Source organism: Schistocerca serialis, chromosome 5 (assembly GCF_023864345.2).
Source record: "Schistocerca serialis cubense isolate TAMUIC-IGC-003099 chromosome 5, iqSchSeri2.2, whole genome shotgun sequence".
In the NCBI taxonomy this organism is placed as follows: Eukaryota; Metazoa; Arthropoda; class Insecta; order Orthoptera; family Acrididae; genus Schistocerca; species Schistocerca serialis.
This window is the reverse complement of record NC_064642.1, coordinates 252,565,076-252,574,101: the sequence shown is the minus strand read 5'-3', so window position 1 is coordinate 252,574,101 and position 9,026 is coordinate 252,565,076.

The following is a 9,026-nucleotide window of genomic DNA, read 5'->3' as shown; positions in this document are numbered from 1 at the left end:
GAACTAGATGAATCAAGGAGACCCCATTCGGCAACCAGACGAGCCGGAAACTTACGACTAGTGCCAAGGTAAACTTTTTGTTTCGATGCCTAAGTTTACCCCACACTGTGCATGGGGGCTTAATTAAATAAAATGCAAATATTTTTAGTAGCTGTAAGTCCGATTACGCAAGTCTCGTAAACGGTTGGCCCTGACTAGTATTATTACGCAATCTGACTGCATAGAACAACAACAAAGAATGAAATGAAAATTTTCTGTTAACACAATTAATTAATTAAGTCTCCAGCAACTATAAAACCTACGAAACCAAAGCACAAGTGTAATTGTTCTGTGTGTGGGAGTGTGACTCAACGTACACATCTGGCACGGTTCTTCTTCAACAAGACAAGAAATTTTAAATATCATTTATACTGAAGTAATTAAAAAAAATAGAAATACTATAATTGCGCAAGAAACCCAGAATTACACTCTAATACAAGAACACACGCCAGATGCTTTGTTGACTGAACCTGTAATGACGCATTATTCAGGACACTGAAATAATGAGAGAGAAAAGAAAAAAAAAATTTTTCCCTTCGTTTATATAGATGAAAAGCACTCTAGACGTTACAATCTCTCCACACCGACTCGCTACTATCACATCTCAACAAGAACTTTTCAGTATCACATCTCAGCAAGCACTGACTCCCATGAGTTCTCCCCAAGCACTCACTACTACGAGTTCTCCCCAAGTACTGACTACTACGAGTTCTCCCCAAGCACTGCCAGTGGAGGCGGCTGAATAATACTCTTTGGCGCAATCTCTGGCGCTGTGGCTCAGTGTAGCCACCTTTCATATGCCCCTCCTCCACGGGCCAGAATTTGATGGTATTTTTGCCAGCATTGGTGGTGAAAATACCACCAAATTCGTCCACAAAATACAGACAAAAATAAAAGAAAATATTAATACGTAAATATCACATAATTAGATAAAATTTTGGCTTTTCCACTGACCTTTCAATAACCTAATATATAAATACAGTAAGCAATACAAATTCTTTCATACATGTGACTTTACATAGTAGTTTACACAATACACAAAAAATCAGTTTATACAAATGTTCACATAAAATGCTTTCAATGATTAGTTCCAGCAGTAGCACCCAGCAATGGTCAACAGGTGCAAATACCAACAAGTGACATCATTTTAGTAGAAGCAGTTCATCAGTGGCACCCAGCAATGTTGAGTAGGTGCGGACAGCAAGAAGTAACATCATTTCAGTAGAAACAGTTCCAACAGTGGCACCTAGCAATGTTGAACAGGTGCAGACACCAACAAGTGACATCATTTCAATAGAAGCAGTTCCATCAGTGGCACCCAGCAATGTTGAACACCAACAAGTGACATTATGTCAGTAGAAGCAATCCATCAGTGGCACCCAGCAATGTTGAGTAGGTGGAGACAGCAAGAAGTAACATCATTTCAGTAGAAACAGTTCTAACAGTGGCACCCAGTAGTGTTGAACAAGTGCAGACACCAACAAGTGACGTTATTCCAGTAGAATCAGTCCATTAGTGGCACCCAGCAATGTTGAGCAGGTGCAGACAGCAACAAGTGACATTATTTCAGTAGAAGCAGTTCCATCTGTGGCACCCAGCAATGTTGAACAGGTGCAGACAGCAACAAGTGACATCACTCAGCAGAAACAGTTCCATTAGTGGCACCCAGCAATGTTGAGCAGGTGCAGACAGCAACAAGTGACATTATTTCAGTAGAAGCAGTTCCATCTGTGGCACCCAGCAATGTTGAACAGGTACACACAGCAACAAGTCACATTTCTCAGCAGAAGCAGTTCCATTAGTGACACCCAGCATTGTTGAGCAGGTGCAGACGCCAACAAGTGACATCATTTCAGTAGAAGCAGTTCATCAGTGGCACCCAGTAATGTTGAGCAGGTGCAGACACCAACAAGTGACTTCATTTCAGTAGAAGCAGTCCATCATTGGCACCCAGCAATGTTGAACAGGTGCAGACACCAACAAGTGACTTCATTTCAGTAGAAGCAGTCCATCAGTTGCACCTAGCAATGATGAGCAGGTCCAGAGAGCAGTCCATGATATTCACTATCACTGATCACACTGTTCATCAGAGTTTATAAGCAGAAATTAAACATGTCCTAGTGGCACCAATCATGTAGAAAAAGTACAAGTAACAGTCCATAATATTCACTATCACTAATCATACAGTTCATCAGCAGAAATTAAACATTTCTAAGTGGCACCCATCAACGTTGAACAAGTGCAGGTAACAGTTCATAATATTCACCATCACTAATCAGACAGTTCAAGCATGAACAATAGTTTGAATACACATATGAATGCTTTTACACACTAAACATATAAATTCTAATAAACACACAAATGATGTCAGATAATCGTCATATTAACTATTACAAATACTCAAATATCAGTAAACCTATAATATTTATGGGTGTCAGTGCAAGCCACTACAAACAAATAAAATAACATTTAGGAGATAGGTGGCTAGGATTAGGAAAGGAAAACACACAAAACACACTCACTCATCTTTCATCCACATTAAGTACCACTGTGTAATTGAATAGTGTTAACTGTGTAAATGCAATTCTGTCAAAATTTCATGTTCATCATGTGTATCAAGTAGCAGTGGCAGCAATGTATAACAGTCAATAATAGTTAAGTCAACGTCATAGTCATCATGTCAAGACCAATGTTTGCCAAGCCAGATCAAAATGTACAGTTGCTGAACAACTGTCAGTGAGCCAAGATATGCAAATACTTCCTCTCTTCAAAAAAAAAGTATATACTGCTTAGTGATTTAACAAAGTGTGTGTATAGACTATCTTCCTTCTACTTTAGTGTTCTAGTCTGCTATCTTCATCCTCCTTGTTCCATAAGACCAACAAAAAAAATATGCACCTCACTTACTTCACCTCTTATACACCAAAACTCCAATAATCATCAGCATCACATAATCTCAATACTTCAATAATACCTCTTACGTCGATACATATAAATCTTATCATCAATATCATTTACCTTACCTCTTGTCCACAAAAACTCCAATAATCATCAACTTCACATAATCTCAATAATACCTCTTCAATACGTCGATACATGTAAACCTTATTACCAATATCATTTCACTTCCATAACAACTCTTTCCTCTAGTCAGTCTCCTCGAACAAGTACAGATAAAATCCTAATGCAAACCTCATCATCCTATACAATCCGAAGACACAATATCCACACACAACCTCTGTGTAATCCATCTGACCCAAATCTTCTACTCATTATAAATTATAAACAAAAGAAATGCATACCTGACCTCTAACAGACTTAGTTCGGATAACTCTCAGTAATTAAGTACGATTACGGAGTGTGAATGATCATAATATTTCACAGTGTGTACACCACTTCAAGAATTATGGCAAACAGAAGCAAACATGTGGAGTATTTCTTGTGTCAAGTGTCACTTCCTATTTCAATTGCTCACGAAAAATGCAGTGTAATAACTGTCAATGGTCTAAACCTAGTTTTGGTATGTCATGTCGTTAGCTTCCTATTAGCATAAATTTATACAGCTTCCATAAAACCTCCAGCTCATGTGACTTCTATGAAGTTTCTTGTACTAATGTCGTTTATGTCGAATTATTGCAGTTCATTTTCCTATCTTAAAAATATAAGGCACTGAGCGTAAGCAAAACATGCAATAGCGAGTAAATATACCAGTAGAGAACAGAATGTAAACAAGTGGATGCAGTACAATTCCTACGAGGCTCTGCCAAGCGAATAATCTATAATTAATACAATAGTGTGACCCAAACTCTATGTTTGTACACAGTATATCAGCATTTCTATATACCAAATTAAAGAGTAGTTGTGACGACAAACAGAAATGTATAAATATGCAATCCATACGCATAGCAGTAAACATATATCTTACGTAATAAACAGGTCATTAGCATCATATCAGCATAAGCAAATAAATGTTCATATGTCATCTTAATAAGTAAACATGAAGGCGCAAGCAGATAAATCACAAAGTATAACTTACGTACATAATCACAGTCAGCACAATTAATCAGGTTACAATTATAATTTAAATAAATAAGCACAGCAGGCACATAATAGAAAAATATGACATCAGTGAAAAAGCAGTGCAGCCAAGCGATGCATAATATATACAAATAACAACCCTGTTCACTAATAAAACGTTGACAAAAATCAGCAAATGTACGCAAGCACGTCGCTTCACAAGTAAATTCATAGAACATGAAATTAGCACAAAGTATGAATCACGTAATCGCGAGCAGCAAATTACGTCTAAAGTACGTACCTAACTGGAAATATGTTACCTGAAAAAAATAAACTCAATTAATAGTTACCTTTTTAGTTTATTAGTTTCTTCTTGGAAATTACATTCTTTCTGAAAATTTCTCGATAGCAAGTCGTCTTAACGTCGGACACGCACAGAATTTACCTGAAGTTCTTAAATATTTTATAGAACCGTATCCTGAAAAATACTGAATGTTAATAACATAATTCATCAAATCACTATAGCTTTATACTGAATTTAATCGGAGAAATTAAACTGTGTATTTGTTTACGGCTGTCAGTGCATTCGCACTGAGCGCTCGATCAGCTGTAGGCGCGTGACGTAGGAAGCAATTGTTTGCGGTCAACGACTGCCTTGTGCGGCGCGCAGACTTGACTGTTGCTTTGAGTATATGCCGCCACCAAAACACAGTGCGGTATCCTTGTATTCTCTGCATGTTTACGTGAACTGTTGGTTTCTCGAAAGTATGTCATTCCACAAAAATTTTTCAAAAGTATATCATTCCACAAAAATTTTAACGTTCGATATATGATGTATTCCCTTAGAGCGTCGTGATTTAAGAGTTTCTACTTCAACAGTGTTATCATGTATAATTTTGCGAATTCTATATGGACCGTTATAAAGCAGAAAAAATTTGCGACACAAGCCTCTTCCTTTGTGAGACAAACGATGAGACTTAATTAACACCTTCTGACCAACTGACAAGATTTTTAAATGACCAGGATGTTTAGCTGATTTCTCTCTTCTCGCAGCCGCAGATGCAATATTTTGCAGAGCCAGGTTGACAACTTCAGAATGCCGCAGTTTCCGTGAAGGCGGAAAAGGAGCGATTTCAGAAATGCGATTTGTCGGTGCTTTGTTTTTTAATATCAGTATTGGCGGTAAAGAAGTTGAGTCATTAGGAAGTTCATTCAGAATGTTTTGAAAAATATGAAGATACTGATCCCACGTTCTGTGATTCTGATGACAATAAAGACGACACAATTTATTGATTTCCTTCATCCATCTCTCTGAAGCGTTAGATTGAGGGTGAAAAAGTGAAATGAAAATTGGTTTAATTTTACGACGCCGTAGAGTACGAAGCCAAATTTTAGAACGAAACTGTGATCCATTATCTGATATAACCTTATCAACATGACCAACTTCTTTAAGAAAATGGTTAATGAAAGCATTAGATACTGAACGAGCTGTTGCTTTGCGTAAAGGTGTAAAACACACACATATTTGATGTCAACTCCACTGCTACGAAAATGTACGCAAAACCATTAGTAGAACGAACCTTTGGACCGAACAAATCGACTGCAGCCATGTCCTTTAATTTCGCTGGAATGATAGGAAACAACGGTGCTCTGTGAGAAATTGTTGGCGGCTTAGCCTTTTGACATAATTTGCATTTGGCCAGAACAGATCGAATACGTTTTTCCATATTACTGAAGTAGCAATTTTCCCGTAATTTATGAAAGCATTTTCTGGGAGCAAAGTGTGCATAACTGAAATGCGTATACCAAATAAGCTTATTAACCTACTCATCAGGAATACAAACTAACCAAACAGAGTTGTCGACCGATTTTCGTTTAAAAAGAATGTCATTGCGAACTAAATAATGCTGTCTAATCGCTACGCTTTCCTTTCTCCTCCACTTCTCCTTAATGTCCTTCCAGATTGGATCCTTATTTTGCTCCTTAGCGATGTCCTGGAGCGAAGACGAAATAAAGTTCTCAAACGCAACACCTTGAATATACATCAAACAATAATTGTTTTCTATGCAGTCCTCTTCAGCACTTTGTTTCAAACCCATAGGTGCACGTGATAAAGCATCAGCAACAATATTTGAAGAACCCTGTATGTAAACAATACTAAAATCAAATTCCTGTAGCTACAACGCCCATAAGAAAATTACAGACACCAAGGAAACTACGAACATCACGTTTTGTGGTAGGAACAGCATAGTTACGAATAGCGTCTAATTTCTCTGGAACAGGAAGAATACCTTCTGTAGAAATAATGTGACCAAGAAATTTCACCTGAGAACGACCAAATTCAGATTTTTTCAAGTTCACTGTAATCCCAACTCTTGCAAAAATACCTAATAATGAATCCAAAATTTTGTTATGCTCACTCCAAAAACGTTTAGCAATAAGAATATCGGCAACATATGAAGTGATATTGTTACGAAGATAAACAGGTAAAATTTCATTTAAGGTACGAATGAATGCTGCTGAAGATACAGTAAGTCCAAACGGTAATTCCCGAAATCTCTTTTGGGTAAAATCTTCATATCCGGTTATTGTTTATCTACTGTCTAGATAGATTGATAGGCGAAGAGTTGTTTTGACAGATGCAAAGAATAGTAAAAGAGTAGGCAGCGGTGCACAAAACTAAAAGGGAAATAGCACCACTACAGCTCGGGGCCCTATGCGCGCTACGGCACATATTCACTTAGTGTAGTGAATCCCCTGAGGACTTTAATAGCCGCACATAATTTCCAGTTTGTGACTTAGTGGCAAATTTGGTGGAAGTGCGTACTTAAATTGATCTAACCATGAACATGGATGTATGTCATTCTTAGAATTGCGGAAGATCTTAAATTTCCGAACAGTCAAAAAGTGTTTATAGTCAAAGTTTTCGCCTCGTGGCGACAAAGACCTACCGCGACTGTTCCTGTCCCAATGTCGATTATTGTCAAGTACGAGCGCCTGGCGCTCTCTTGTTGCATCCCGTAAATGAAACATTATTTTCTTCAAAGCCCTCTGCTATCTGTGATTCTAAATTTCTCGTGCTGTCTTTTCCTACGATTTCGCCTTCAATTTGTTTGACTTGCTTTTTTAATGCCTCAAATTCCCTTTTCACGCGTTCATTAAATTTTCCCTGATTTTCAACATGCTTATTTATGTTCTGGTACTCTTCGGTTTCTGAAAATGGCAATGGTGCTGTATCATCTGAATCTCTCTCCCCATTTAAACTAAGACTTGTCAACTTATCTGAAATCTCCTCAACTCTTTCCGATAAGTCACCTATTTTTTCTTTCTGTTTATTTACGTCTTCCGTAAGTGTCGCGACTCGCGTTTCAGTATTGACACATTTGGTAGTTAACTGTTCATATTGTTGTGTTAGATTATTTATTCTGTCATTTGGTACGGATTCCTCGATTCTCTCAAATATTTCTTCCTTATCTTTTGCACGTTGTAAATTTAACTCTGAAAATTTCTGTACTACCAGGCGATCTCTTTCTTCCTGTTCTCTATCCTGTTCCCTTTGTCTAATCTCTACTGCAATTAATCTATTATTGTGAGAATTCAAAATCGGTTGTACTTCTTCTCTGATTTCTTTCTTTAATTCATCTTTCATGTTTTTGAAACATGTCCCTATTCGTGAGTCTAACCGTGTTTCCATTGTTTCCATCTCTGTTTCTAAACGTGTTGCCACTATTTTTAATTCAGATCCTAACCGTGTTTCCATTGTTCCCATATCAGTTTTTAATTCAGATTGTAAAGTTCCCATCTCTGTTTTAATTGTTCCTATTTGTGATCCCATTGTTCCCATCTCAGTTTTAAATTCAGATCGTAAATTTAATATTGCACTCATCAACTGCTCCATATTAACTTGTTCGAAATTCCTTTCGCCCCTAACATTTCCCACAAAACCAGCTTCCTTCGTCATAGCTGTAAGGCCTTCTGTGTTCGATACTATTACAGAATCTTCTGTCGTTAATCTCGTATTCTGTGAATTTTCTGATTGAGAAAAATTTTGAAATGGTTCCGGACTATTTTCCCGACTTATTAAATTGTTTTCAACTCCATTATTCATCATACTGTTGTCCTGTGTTGGCGAGTTCGCCATGTCAACAATTTCGTCATTCTCACTATTCATCATTTTCGCCTTTCTCATCGATCGCGTAATCATTTACAAAACATACAAAACTCGTCACTGTACGAAAATTACACACAATGACTCTTTATCTCCAACAATACCATTTACACGAAATGTTTCCCTCAAACACGATTAATCGAACAATTGAAATAATTGCACTAAATTATCAAACCCGTAGACAAGACAACACAAATTAAATTTTGAAAAATACCATTAGAAGAATGACAATTACCAAATCTACACATGCAATACAGACTACAATTACTAAACTCAAATTACTACAACAATACTACGGTCTATTATTTTTACAATCAGAAGATTCCAAGGGACGATCCGAAGCAGCGGTCGCCACGTGCATGGGGGCTTAATTAAATAAAATGCAAATATTTTTAGTAGCTGTAAGTCCGATTACGCAAGTCTCGTAAACGGTTGGCCCTGACTAGTATTATTACGCAATCTGACTGCATAGAACAACAACAAAGAATGAAATGAAAATTTTCTGTTAACACAATTAATTAATTAAGTCCCCAGCAACTATAAAACCTACGAAACCAAAGCACAAGTGTAATTGTTCTGTGTGTGGGAGTGTGACTCAACGTACACATCTGGCACGGTTCTTCTTCAACAAGACAAGAAATTTTAAATATCATTTATACTGAAGTAATTAAAAAAAATAGAAATACTATAATTGCGCAAGAAACCCAGAATTACACTCTAATACAAGAACACACGCCAGATGCTTTGTTGACTGAACCTGTAATGACGCATTATTCAGGACACTGAAATAATGAGAGAGAAA